The sequence below is a fragment of the Belonocnema kinseyi genome, chromosome 9 (assembly GCF_010883055.1).
Source record: "Belonocnema kinseyi isolate 2016_QV_RU_SX_M_011 chromosome 9, B_treatae_v1, whole genome shotgun sequence".
In the NCBI taxonomy this organism is placed as follows: Eukaryota; Metazoa; Arthropoda; class Insecta; order Hymenoptera; family Cynipidae; genus Belonocnema; species Belonocnema kinseyi.
This window is the reverse complement of record NC_046665.1, coordinates 9,307,757-9,321,563: the sequence shown is the minus strand read 5'-3', so window position 1 is coordinate 9,321,563 and position 13,807 is coordinate 9,307,757.

The following is a 13,807-nucleotide window of genomic DNA, read 5'->3' as shown; positions in this document are numbered from 1 at the left end:
TGCTCAGCTAGTGTAAGGAAATCAAAACTCGCACACATAGCTAGGTAGTCCGAGCCTCGAGGGGTGTAGGTTTTGTCTCATTTAAAAGTGATATATATAATGAATCTTTTTTGGACACTCAACCTGAGTGATGTATTTTGCATGTATCGGGTTCCAGATTATAGAGCAATGTTCGAGCCATGATATTACCATGGCATTATAGAGCATAGTAATGGCGAGGATGTCACTAAAATGTTTGGTAGACCGAATTATAAACCCGAGCGCCCTCGAGGCAAAGGATACCATTGCTGGAATTTGATCTGCAAAAAGAAGTTTGGGGCGTATAATAGACCAAGGTCATGGCTGGAGAAACCCTTTTCCAGTCGAATAATGTCAATCTTCTAGTCATGAAAAACTGGGCAGTTTGACCTTGAAAAAGTCATTTCAGCACTTTTTAATATTTAAAGGCAATATATTTTCATTACACCATTGGAAGAGGCTATCTAGATCGTACTGAGTACATAGTAGTCTACATGGATCGTTATAGTTATAAAAGATTCACATCGTCTGCATATTTAAGAATGTTGGATTTTATGATCGGAGATATCCGTATAATGAATTTTTGTTTTAAGAATTATGTGATACGTTCTTTCGAAGGCTTTTGAAAAGTCTGTATAAATTACGTCAACCTGGTAACCTTTTTGCAGAGCATTAATAACAAATTGTGTGAAACACATAAGGTTGGTGACCATATACTTTTTTTGTACACACCCATGTAGTTCATCAGTTAGAATTGGTTTAATTGCAGCATGCATTAAAACGGCTATTGCAAACTCTAAAACTTTTGCATAGTTAGAAATAATGACCACAGGACGGTAATTAGCTATGTTGGACTTGTCACCAACTTTAAAAACGGGAACGATCTTGGCGGTCTTCCAGGCGATTGGAAACAATCCTGTCTTGAGAGCTATGTTAAAAATAATAGTCAGCGGTGAACCGCTGACCTTTCTGAAGCTTTGACAGCCTTTTCTGCAGATTCTACATAATTATTTGTAAAAAAAAGAGTTTCTAACAAAAAAACCAAATGGGGCGTGCGGGGTTTTCTCAAGAACATTGGAGACTTGAAACGCGATAGAAAACGCATCAGCAAATGTATTCGCAACAGACAGCGGATCACTCAATGTTTTCAGGCCGCAATACATAAAATTTTATTGTCTAGTTCTAGAGTTGTAATTATTTACAAATTTTCAGAAAGACTTAGGTTGACTTTTAAGTTTTTCTAAATGTCACTAATATAACGGAGGTGATCTCTGTATTGCTTTGCTAATGTTATCCAAAATAAGTTTGATTTTATTTATTTAATAAGGCGGGTGCCCATGCTTACTCCTTTTCAAAAGGTTATCTTTGATGGATATATAATTTATGAGAGATTGGGAGAACCAAGGTCGGTATTTATTACGCCTCAAGATCCTAAATTTAAAGATGGGAACACAGTCCCTGATTAGCTGGAATAACACATCAGTAAACGCGGATTAGGCCTCCTCCACATCATCAGTGAGCTTTAAGAAAGACCAGTCAATATTAGCGAGGCATACATACAATGCGGAGAAATAAGCTTTCTTAAAATTATACCTGGGCTGATGCTATTCTGAGACGGCGCTAGCAAGCCCTAGTCAGCACCTAGGTTTAAGAGTATGTGATACTTAGAAAATTATCTATTTTACCAGCTTTAGGATCCCCCTGCTAAATTTGATAGTGTATTTCGAGGTAATGTGTGTTACCATTCTCTCCCATAATTATTTTTGAGTGCTACCAGCAGCGTCAGTACGGCAGAGACCTACATTATGGGAATGACAGAGAGCTGAAAAACGATCCCAACCTTTAAATATTTTATTTAGCACAATACTTTTTTTGTTATTATCCATCAAAAAAGAATATGGGGACATCTGTTATGATATTTTATAACATCTCCGAATTCAGTTAAATTTCTTTTTCATTGTTGTGGAAAAAAGCTGGGGGAACTGTATCCGATCTACCACACGGCGAAGTATCACATGCCCTTAAGAGTAGTATCGAGTGATACAGCGGGATGGTAAACATCTTCCGGGAATAAAGTTATAAGAGCCTTAGATACATGACATGGAAAATTTGTGAAAGCAAGGTAGAAACATTGATTATTTTTATTTAAGTCTGCATTTCTTTGCACCAGATCAAAATATTTTATAATATTATGAAACAGACTTGATTTTTTGTCATTAAAGCTGCCAAGAGTGAAATCTATAAATTTAGGAGCGTTAAAATCCCCAATAATCGGTTTGTTAGGGCATTGAAGGTCATGGAGGTCTTATAGCTTGTCGAAAAACGTTGAGAACTGCAAAGATATAATATCGGGCGGAAAATGGATTGAGAGTGAAATTAGCGGGACAGATTTCTTCATTACTTTGAGGCCCACGATGTTAATATTATATTCTAGTTCACGAATGGATGTTCGGTTAATATTAGTAGCATGTAAATCTGGTCGCAACCCTGTAAGCACTCCACCCCCTCTTTGACTAATCTGGTCATCCCTAAATAGATATAAGGGATTCCTGGAAAAACAATAGGTTCGGGATGGTAGGTTTCCACCACGACTCAGTGATAATAATAAGATCGTAGAGGTTAATAACGGGAGAATTATGAACTACACTAAACTTAGTATTGAGGCGTACGAGTGTTCTGATAAAAAACAGACAATTTTACCTGATTGAAATGTTCTGTTATCGTGGGTCGGCGTTTGTATGTGCCTGAGTAACCTTGACGACCGCTGGAATACCTCGGCGATTCTGGATGCGTAGATGCGCCAGTGCTTAGGAGAACGAACCTGTAAATTATATCGCTATGAAAAAAACTCATCTTTATAAAATGCGAAGACCAAAAATATATCTCAGTAAACACTGTAAAAAAAATACATATTGGTAAACGCTGTGAGAAAGACACTTCTTGTATCAATACTGTGAAAAACCCAAAAGTTTAGAAAATTGCCGTAAGTTTTCATTATTTAAGGAGCTGGCACCGTAAAACACGTTTTTAATTTGATATTTATTTATAGTTCTTTTGCATAGTCCACCAATAATACCTTTTTTGTGGCAAAATGATTATTATAGTTTTTTTCTTGGAATAAAACAGTTTAATATAAAGTTTTAACGAATACTGTATTTTTCACGGCTTTTTCACAAATAAGGTTTTTCTTCACGGACTTTTTATGAGTAAGGTCTCTTTTCACGGCACTTATAGAAATAAGGTTTTTTCTCAGCATTTATTGAAATTTATTTTTCGTAGCCTTTTACTGATGTGTGTTCTGCACTTTATTTTTCACGGCATCTGTGAAAAAGGTTTTTCTTCATAGCTTTATTTTACATGTTTTTTTCATAAGCACCGCTGATTTAATCATAATTTAAAAATAAGTTTGATTTTGAAGTTGAAAATATTACAATCAGTTAGTAAAAAACTTACTTGTCTTTAAATTTGAAGTCATTCTAAAAAGGGATAGAAGTGACAAGGAGGTTCCATTAAATTGATTTCTTTCAGCATTTTTACAAGTTCTTATGGGAATTATGTCTCTATAAACATGACTGGACCGAATCCATTTCTGATCAGGCAGGTTCTGCACTTGAAGTTATACAATCTTTCGGGGACAGAACATGTGATACGTATTTAAATTTTTTCCTTGTTATTCAACAAACAACAAACAAGAAAAAAATAATTTTTTCTCGAACTTGCAGGAAAATTAAAAAAATTTTTAAAATTAGCAAAATGGCGGCGGTTTTTTTTTCAAAATAATAATAGTCGATTTTCTAAAGAAAATCCACGCTTATATTTTTTGCCAATTTTTCATTGAATTTATACTATCACAGAGAAAATACCCTGTGAACTTTATGCGGGCCGAACAACCTTTGTACCAGGAGAATTTTGTTCATCAAATCGAATTTTCGCATTTTTCTTGCAAACAGAAACAGAGAAATTCAATATTTTCATCGGAAAACTGCAGTTGCAGTGGTAGAAACATATGGGTAATTTCTTTGAAAGAGGGCAAACCCCACCTTTTTATTATTTTTAAAAATATTTTTTACAAAAATTTGTTTATACAAAAAAGATATTCGATCAATTTTATTCAGGCTAAACTATTTTTGTGGCCAAGGCAATTTTTTTCTTGAGGAAAATTGCATTTTTTGTCTTTTTCTGGAGATCGTGCCAGATATCATAAATGGGTAGGAGAACTTTTTGTACAACTTTTTCACCTGTGCAAACTGTTTCCTTCACATTTTTTTGTATATGTTGGAAATTGTAAGAAAAACGCGAAAATTCGATTTTATAAACAAATTTCTCTTGACCGTTTTTTTAAACAAAGCAAAAAATTAAAATGCGTATTATGTCCTCTAGAGAGTCTGCGACTTTAAGTGGAGAAGCTGTCTGATTTAAAATGGAAAAATTGAGCCGGGCCTTCTATATGAAGAAAGTCCTTCTGAATACTTGACTCTTTAATAATAATTGAGCAGTCCTTTCTTGGGACAAATCACCCGAGAACTTGTGGAAATTCTCAAAAAAATAAATGTAATTGAACTCTTCTGGTAATTTTCCCCCAATTTTGAATCATCAAACATTTTTAGAATAGTTTTTCGCTTTGAGGGGGGGGGGGGGTTAAATTCAATTGTCCTCATTTAAAATAATTTTTTTTAAATGGCAGCTATTATATTTTGGACTGAATTTTTCTATTTTTAGGTTGCAAATTCAACTCCTTAGTTGAAAATTGAACTACTTTCTTGAAAATTCATTTTTTGCGTTAATGAATCATGATTTTAGTAGAAATTTCATCTCTTTGGTCAAAAATTATGAACTAAATAAACTGATATTAAAAATTTTTCATAAGTACTTACTTATTTTAAAAACCTGTTATTTCGAGAATACTGACTATTGATTGAAAAAATTGAAAATATCCTTTCTCCACATTTCTTCCACATTTCCTTAAAACGGTGTAAATTATTTATTCATTATGTCTGCCAGTAATGTAGATTTTATGTTTCGGTAATTTAATTAATATTCCGAAAATGCAGCAGTCATCCAGTTGTAATATCGCCGCAAAAAATCAAGACTAAGCGTATGTTGGAAAAAATTTGAAAAAAATCTGGAGTGGGCTACAACATGTTTAGAATTCAGTAGAGACCTTAAAATTTAAAAATACAATTTAAAATTGTCAGTTTTGCAAGGATTTTTGTTGAATGTTTTTATTTAGGGATTGAATGGAGCTATCGCGCTGTTTGATGGCTTAAAATGTGTGGTAATGTACCCTTATTCCTATTTCTACCACAAAACTGAATAAAAATTAGAATTTCGCGATTAAAGTCGCTCAGAATAATTCGAAGTTTAATGAGGTGAGGCGCGTGGTACGGTAGTAGAAAAAAGTGTAGAAAAAAAAGGTCGGTCATATTTCCCAGCGGCAGACAGCCGTTTTCTCCAGATTTTCCCACAGCTGCTGCTCGCTCAGTAGGGCCGTCTCAAAGCTTTGAGGTGGGCTGCGCCCTTCTCTCCTGATATAAAATTTTGATATCATAATACAGTATCAAGCTTGCATACGGATTATCTTGTATTTTGTTTATTTAATATAGTACACTTATTTCGGTATTATAATATAATTTTGTAATTACTAGGCTGTTAATTCGCTACTGAAATGCGTACTGCTTTCTGTATTAATTCAATTCGCATTTAGGCGAAACATTAAGGGAAAGAGTACAAATTTCAAAAAATGGCGGGACAAAGAGGAAATATTTAAAAAATGGTCAAACAAGGGGATAGGGTTAAAAGTGTGAAGTCCTCTATTTTCAGTTGCCAAGAAAGTTCACACTTTCTTTTCGGCTGAATGGAAAAATATTTGTATAACACTACATATGGTGCAACATTATCTTATAACGAATAATATTAAAAAAATACGCACATGAAATTGCTCATATAAACAAAAATCTTTCACGCATTTCAGTAGCGAATTAACAGCCTAATAATTACAAAATTATATTATAATACCGATATAGGTGTACTATATTAAATAAACAAAATACAAGATAATTTGTGTGCAAGCATGATACTGTATTATAATATCAACATTTTTTATCAGGAGAGAGGGGCGAAGCCCACCTCAAAGCATTGAGACGGCCCTGCTGAGCAAGAAGCAGCTGTGGCGATTCAGTTTTGTGGTCGAAATAGGAATCAGGGTATATTACTACACATCTTAAGCCATTAAACAGCGCGATAGCTCCATTCAATCCCTAAATAAAAACATTCAACAAAAATCCTTGCAAAACTGACATTTTTAAATATTTAAAAATTTTAAGGTCTCCACTGGATTCTAAACATGTTGTAGGACACTTCAGAATTTTTTCAAATTTTTTCCAACATACTCTTAGCTCTGGGATCATGTGAAAGTTAAGGTGTCTTAACAACGGGCCTCGTGACAGCATTTTTACTTGTATTTTGCTAATTAGCTCAAAACGAAATTTTTTTACGTAAATTACAGAAACACCATTTTATTCAGAAAACTTAGCAGATTCATGTAGTTCTTATTCGAACCTCCTCACATTTTTTTCTGCGAAGTTATTGCCTTCTAAAGTGGACGGTCTTGATTTTGAGCGGCGATATTAGTAGTGCTTCTTTGGAAGAGAGACTACATGTGGCTGGTGATGCACATGCAGGAGACCCCGCTTTCGCAGCACCCATGTCTGTAGTTCAATCTTTTACTTCTTGTACAGATTAAGATGCAGAAGTGGATTCACCAGAACCATAGCAAAAGATTATTTCACCAAAGCTTGTCTCGGCTTTAGACTGATAAAGTAAGTGACAGACAAGTCACACGTATTTTAGTGGCTACCTGCGAATCTTTCGGCATTGATCCTGATAATGTTGTCAGTCGATCTTCAATGCGCAGGTTTTGAGAAGAATCTCCCGATCTGCAAGACGAAACCATCCGACGAAAGTACGGAAACATTACGGACAACGCAATTTATCGTGCACTGGGACGGAAAATTACTTCCATATTTAACAGGGCAATGAAAGGTGGATATATTTCCCGTAATTGTTACTACTGAAGACAACGTAAATCTACTCGGAGTTCCAGAGCTGGAGAATTGATCAGGACAGGAAGAAGCTGAAGCTATTTTTGTATGCCTTTAGGAATGAGATATTGTTGACCTTATACAAGGAATTTGCTGCAATACGGAAGCAGCTAACACTGGTGTGCGAAACGGTGCCTTTACTTTGCTGGAGGAGAAAATCAGAAAGCATCTTTAATATTTCATGTGCAGGTATATTTCAGAGATTTTCCTGAAGAGTGCATTTGAAGTAAAGTTCGGGAAAACCACAGGTCCATCCGTTTCTTTCTTCAAAAAATTTCAGGATGAGTGGGCCAGTTTACACTCCCAGAACTACGAAACTGGAATCCACGACCGATATGTAAAAAATGTCTGAAAATGTTCCTGCTTCGAAAGGAATACCTTATGTCTCCAACATACGAATCTGCTTATGGGCAGATTTCCACTTTCCTGATATTTATTCACATCAAGTATTGGTTTGAAGCTCCACGAGCAGATAAAACACTAGTTCAGTATCTGCAATTAATAAAAGACCTGCCGCTTTATGCCGAAGAAGATAGGGAAGTTTCAGAAAATCTCTTAAACAAAGTGAAAAACAATCAATAAACTTGTTGTTAGAATCCTTAACAAAACTTTTAAACGTCATCTAAAGACCTAGTCCTTCCACCTACTCCTAATTATTCCATTTTTGTTTTTGCCTCTTGTGCAAGGTAGCTGTTTTTCTTCAAATTAATTTTTTTAAGAATTGGGGAAAGTACGAAAATGAGAAAAAAAACCGCAACTTTCTAGCATTTATCTGAGAAAATATTGTTATAAACAATATTAAATTGTTAAAACAAATTTTTTGTTAACTTCCATTATTATTACCTTACTAAGTGAGAAAAGAGCAGTAAGGTGAAAATTGCCGAAAAAAGCCAGAAATTTAACAAAAAACCGCGTCTTTCTAGCATTATTGAAATTTAATATTTTTAATAATAATAATTGTTTAAACAATGAATGGTTAGATTGCAGAATAGGAGCGTCACCTATCACCTCTCGTTGGGCAGGAAAAACAATTTTGTTTCGCAACAAACTATTAGAATCTTTAATTGAACGATAAATAAATCGATTTGATGAGGCGAAAATAAAAAATGTATGTTACTTTTGTTATTATGATGTCTTAAATATGGGTCCGCAACGATATATCGTAATGATCATATTTAACGAGAAGTTGGAAATGGGTAGTGATTTGACCAACATTCTTCTTCTTACTGGTCATCGAGGTGCCTTCCCGCCCCCACGAAAAGTTGGAAAAGGGTAGGATTTTGAACAAAATTATTTTTGTGACCTGTCAAAGGGTTGTTTCTAGCCGTTTGGATGGTCAAAAGCACCTAAACGGGAGTTAAATATGATCATTCTAATATCGCGACATTCCCATATTTAAGATATCATAGTAACAAAAGTAATCATAATTTAAACCTTTGGTTCGATCTAATCGCTAAATTTATCGTTTAATTAAAGCTTCTAATAGTTTGTTGCAGAAAAATACTGGGTTTTCAGCCAAAATACAGGTGACGCCCCTATTCTGCAATTGCACCCAATTAATATTATTGACTCCAATGAACTATTTTACTGCAATTTTGTATTATAATTCTAAGAGAATAGTGTAAACAATAATAATAATTTGTTTGAAAAATCCCTCTTGTTGATATGGATAAACTATTACCTCCCTCTAATTGAACACTTTACAAAAAGTGGATTGTTTTTAAACCGCGACTTCCTAAATCTATTCTATGAAAAATTGGTTAAAAACACTAATAAATTTATTCAAAAATTTATGTAAACATATCATTATCAGTAGGAAGTTGTCTTTTATGTGACAGAAACAACTCGCATTTTCAAAAACGCGAAAAAATCATAATTGGCATCAAAAAGTCGCAAACCCCATTTTTTCACTTATGGGATTTTTGGGATCCTACAAAACAGACTCATAATATTGATATTCAAAAAGTAATATTTTATGCGTATTCTATGGCTAATTGTGAAGACAAATGTTGAGTTTCAACTCGATTGAGATAATATTGAAGATTTTGAATAAAATCTACAAAAACGTCTTTTTTTCTCATGAGAAATGCGTGCTAGACTTCATATGGCTCGCGGCACCTCTGAATATTATTTTTGTTCAAAAAAAAAAAAAAATGGATTTATTTTTGTGTAGAATCGAACATCTTAAGAACCTTAAGAGGGGGCCTTATAATCCTGGATACCAACGTGTCCAGCTCTTGTCGCTCCTTAGCTGTGATTTCTTTAAGGCCGCAAAACTGGTCTGATGTATAATGGTGGACTAATTCCAGACCGTCCGACATAAACCAAGTACGTTTGCTCCCATCGTGTACGTTTCCGAATGTGTGAATAAAGTCCTCACCTAAGAATACTTGTTCACCCATGCTTGGAACAATAGGGATCTTCATCATTCGCTAAACCCGGTCAATCTCGATTGGGATATAACACGTGGCTTGGATTTGGCTGACCGTACCGTCTGCAGTCAGAACTGCCCGATTCGTTGCCGTATGCAGGGTCGCTTGCTACCTCTCTGCAATGACCAAGATAATATCTCCCATGACTGTTCAGGATGCACCGCCGTCGATTAGAGCAAGGACTTTAGGGTATCACCAATTCGGGCAGTCGTAAAGACTCGCAAGGTAAGCCCTCTATCCTCCCTAGGAGGCACCTTAACTTCTAATCGTAGCGGTAACGACGGACTTTCATATGATGATGCTGCCGATGGCTTATTCGACTTGAGCAAGGCCAACATCACCTGATTCCTCTGCTGAAGTTTACGGGATCTCTATGGTAATAAAGTTCGTGTTCTGGGCTATCCTTACTACTGTTGGCTCCGCTAACCCTAGCCTGTTCTCTTCTGGAAAGCATGGGTCGTCCTGGGATCAATTCGGGATTGGAGAAAGAAGGGTTGACCCTTACACCTTCTCCCTTTTTCGGTTTCCCGAACAGTTGCCGGAAAGATTGCACTCTTCCTTGGTCACCTCCTCTTTGCCACACTGGCGACAATAATTGCGCCTCTGGTTTTTCAGACATCCAATTTGGAAGTGACCCTTCTGTCGGCAGTTCCAACATTCGACCTCAGAATCATCCCACTGTTTTTTTCGAGTGGAATGGCTGCTATGAGCGTTTTAGTCAGGTCGGCCAACTCTGACGAGTTCTGTGAGACTTCGCTATCAACTGAAGTCGGGGCGATAGCGGCCACAGGACTGCTCTTTTTACCCGTGGCTCGCTTCCCTTTGTACGCATACATATTTTTTTTGTCTCAAAATTTTCGTAAAACTCAAGGGGGGCGCTGAAGGGTTAATATTCCGCCGCTAGGACCGCTAGGCCGTTGTAGTCGGTAAATTTGTGACGCCTGATGGCGCTCCTAAAATCGGATCTAAGATTCGCGTATAGCCTATGCACTTGTAACTCGAGATCCATCGGCCTAGTTGAAAGCTGGGAGAGTCCATACATGCAGGTCACGTAGTCTGCTACGAGTTGATCTTGACCTTGCCTCCGTGAGGGAATTTGGTCTTCCACCCTTCCTTGGTAGAAAGTGTCGCCAAAGCGGTATTGAAAATGCTGCTTGTACTGTTCCCACATGTTACATCTTAATCTGTTCTGGCGAAAACAGTGCCACGTAATATTCTTCAACAGGAATGGCATAGCGACTAACAACTCTTCGTCCGAAAGGAAAAAAGCGGCTATGTCCACTTCGACCCTCGACAAAAAGTTGTCCACACTGGAGCCCTTTTGTCCGTTAAAACTTACGTTCCACTCTTACCGGATTCTCGTCACGTCCCTTGGTTCGCTATCGGATCGCATGGGGACTCACCCGCACCCTGAGCATATCTGTGATTCTTGGTGGCTTCCTTGGCCCAAGCGCATTTGTCTGCGCACAACCCCTGTGTTCCGGTCTTTCCTCCCACCCGTAGGAGTACCTGTTCTGCGTTCCGTGACTCAGCTCTCTATTCTGTCGCCATGGCTCCCGATATAGCTCATATTGGCGTTGTCCGCCCGTTCGGACATACTTCGTATCTTAGGCCAAACTAAATCTCGATCTTTGGTATTTTCGTGGGGACACATGGCCTCCATAGCCTGTGTCGTACGACCTACTCTCTAACTCTCTTGGCTTTGAGGAAGTCTGTGGCTCGTATCTTTCGTAATGTCCTGAACTGCTCCTATTTTGGTCTAATCTTTCTCGCCCGAGCTTTTCCTCCCTTTCTGGGGTCGGGCTTCTGTGCGGGAGGACGCTGGATGTTATGTAGTGATAAGTGGTACGAACCGTTCGAAGCCCCTGACTTTTCCATGGTTTTGACTCGCGGTGCAAATCTGGTTCTCATTCTGTTCTTAACCATTTGCAGGATATTTTGGGAGTATTGAAATTACTCTAAATTTTTCTCTAACCTTGCTTATGAATCGTTTGTTAGTGATACAATTTGAAAAATGAGTGTGGAAGATATTAAAGCAAAATCTTTCAATTTGGTAAAATTAATAAATAAAAATAAATAATATCGAGTAAATTCAAGAAATATTTAGAAGAAAGGAAGAGATTCAAATCGAATTTTAAATTTAAATTCTGTTAGAAACGTATATTTTTTCATATTTAAAAAATAAACCTTAGGAGGTTTAAAGGAATTCAGAATGATTTAAAGCAGATAAAACTATTTTTCCTCAAATTCATTAGAAAAACTTAGGAGATTTTAAGTCAATTTTTGTGCATCTTTAACTGAGGACATATTAATTCCCCAACATATTTTTAACTGACTAAAATTTTTTTTAATTTTGAAAATTCATTCAAAATGTAAAAAAATGACCTATAATCTTCTAAATTTTTCTCAGGAACTTTACGAAAAATATTTTTATCTTCATGAAATCTCTCGGATTTCCTTTAAAGCTTCTAAAGTTTATTTTTTAAGTATTTAAAAATATAAATTTCTGAGAGAATCTAAGTTTAAAATTCGATTTGAATCTCTTTCATTATTCTAAATATTTCTTGAATTTACTCGATTTTTTTGTTTTTATTTTCCTAATCTTACCAAATTGAAACAGTTTGCTTTAAAATATTCTACACTCTTCTTTTAAATTTGATGAAATCCTTTGATATGTTTAGAAGCCTTTTTAACTTTCCTATAAATTAGATTTTTTTAAATAAAAAATAATTACACATTTTTAAACGAATAATAGAGAAAAAATTCTTTTTTTCTAATCGTGTCAGACCTTCTAATCTTTAAAAATTATTCAAATTTTTCCTGATTTTCTTCTAATTCTGCAAAATTAAAGAAAAATTGTCCCAAAAATTTTCAGATTCTTTTTAAAATGTCGATTTAACATTTAATATTTCTGAATTTCTTTTAAACTTATTCAAATTTAAAAGCACATTTTTTAAACCAACGTAAACTTTGAAAAAAATTGTACAGCAAAATTACGCAAGAAAGCTTCAAAAGAATTAAGTTCCTTATTTTTTCTAAAATTGTATCACATGGCAAAATTGCAAAATTTTACTGCACACTCTTTTATACCCTTTTTAAAATTTTCACGAAATAATAAGAAAAAAGTTTTCTTGTTCAATTTTCTTTCAGAATTCATTCCATTTCATTTTTGGTTAACAATGTATCTTTTTTAATACAACGATTCGAGCGCGTTTTCCGCGCTTCGTAACATTTATGGAACGCGTCGACTGGGATGTCCGCGAGTGCTCTCGCCACGGTTGCTTGGATGTCCGTAATCGACTGAAAATGGGTTCCCTTGACCACTCATTTTATTGAACAGAAAAAAGACACAGGGTGACATATAGGGCGAATAAGGTGGCTGTTGCAACACGCGATCCCTTTAGAGGCCAAATACTGGGACACGCTGAGAGCGGTGTGGCACGGCGCGTTGTCGTGATGAAGGATCCAGTTACGAGCGATGTCTGGTCGCACGATTCCACGGCTATCAAAAAAGGTAATGATCATCGTTTTCACCTTCGACTTGCTCATGCGAGCTTTTTCGGGCGGGGGGCGTTTATGCCATCGAAACACCCGGGCACGAATATGAGCACTATCACCATGCACTCTTACAATTTTAGCTTACGTTTCCGAAGCTGTTTCGCCCAATCTGGCGCAAAATTTTGTCGCGACGCGCTGCTCTAGATTGCGCTCCTCCATTTTCGTGACGATCACCACCAACAGGTCTACTCAACGTAACACAGCAGGCGAACTAAACAAGCTAGAGCGATGGTAAATATATCAATTGAGAGGGGAAGGATGCCGGGGAAGGGGAAGGAAATTTTAAGGTCGCAGGTTTAATACAAGCGCGGCAATAAAATCAGTTTCATTACTTAATTGTCACATCTCGTATATGTTTAAAAATTTAATTAATCTGCTGTAAATCCAATTGTTTTTTTTTCTGGTACAAAATATTTTTCAGTTAAAAATTCATTTCTTACGTCGAAAATTAAAATTATTTTGCAGACAATTAAATTTTTTATCTGAAAATGTAACTATTCTATTTTTCGTGAAATACTTATTCTTTTAGTGTTAATATTCATTTTTAAAGTTAAAAATTTAACGATTTTTTTGAATTTTTTCAAATTATTTTTTCAGTTGAAAATACGTCCTTTTCTGATCGAAAATGATTCTTCTTGTTTGAAAATTGATTTTTTGATGGATAATTTTTTGTTGAAAATTAGCTTTTTTAGTTTCTTC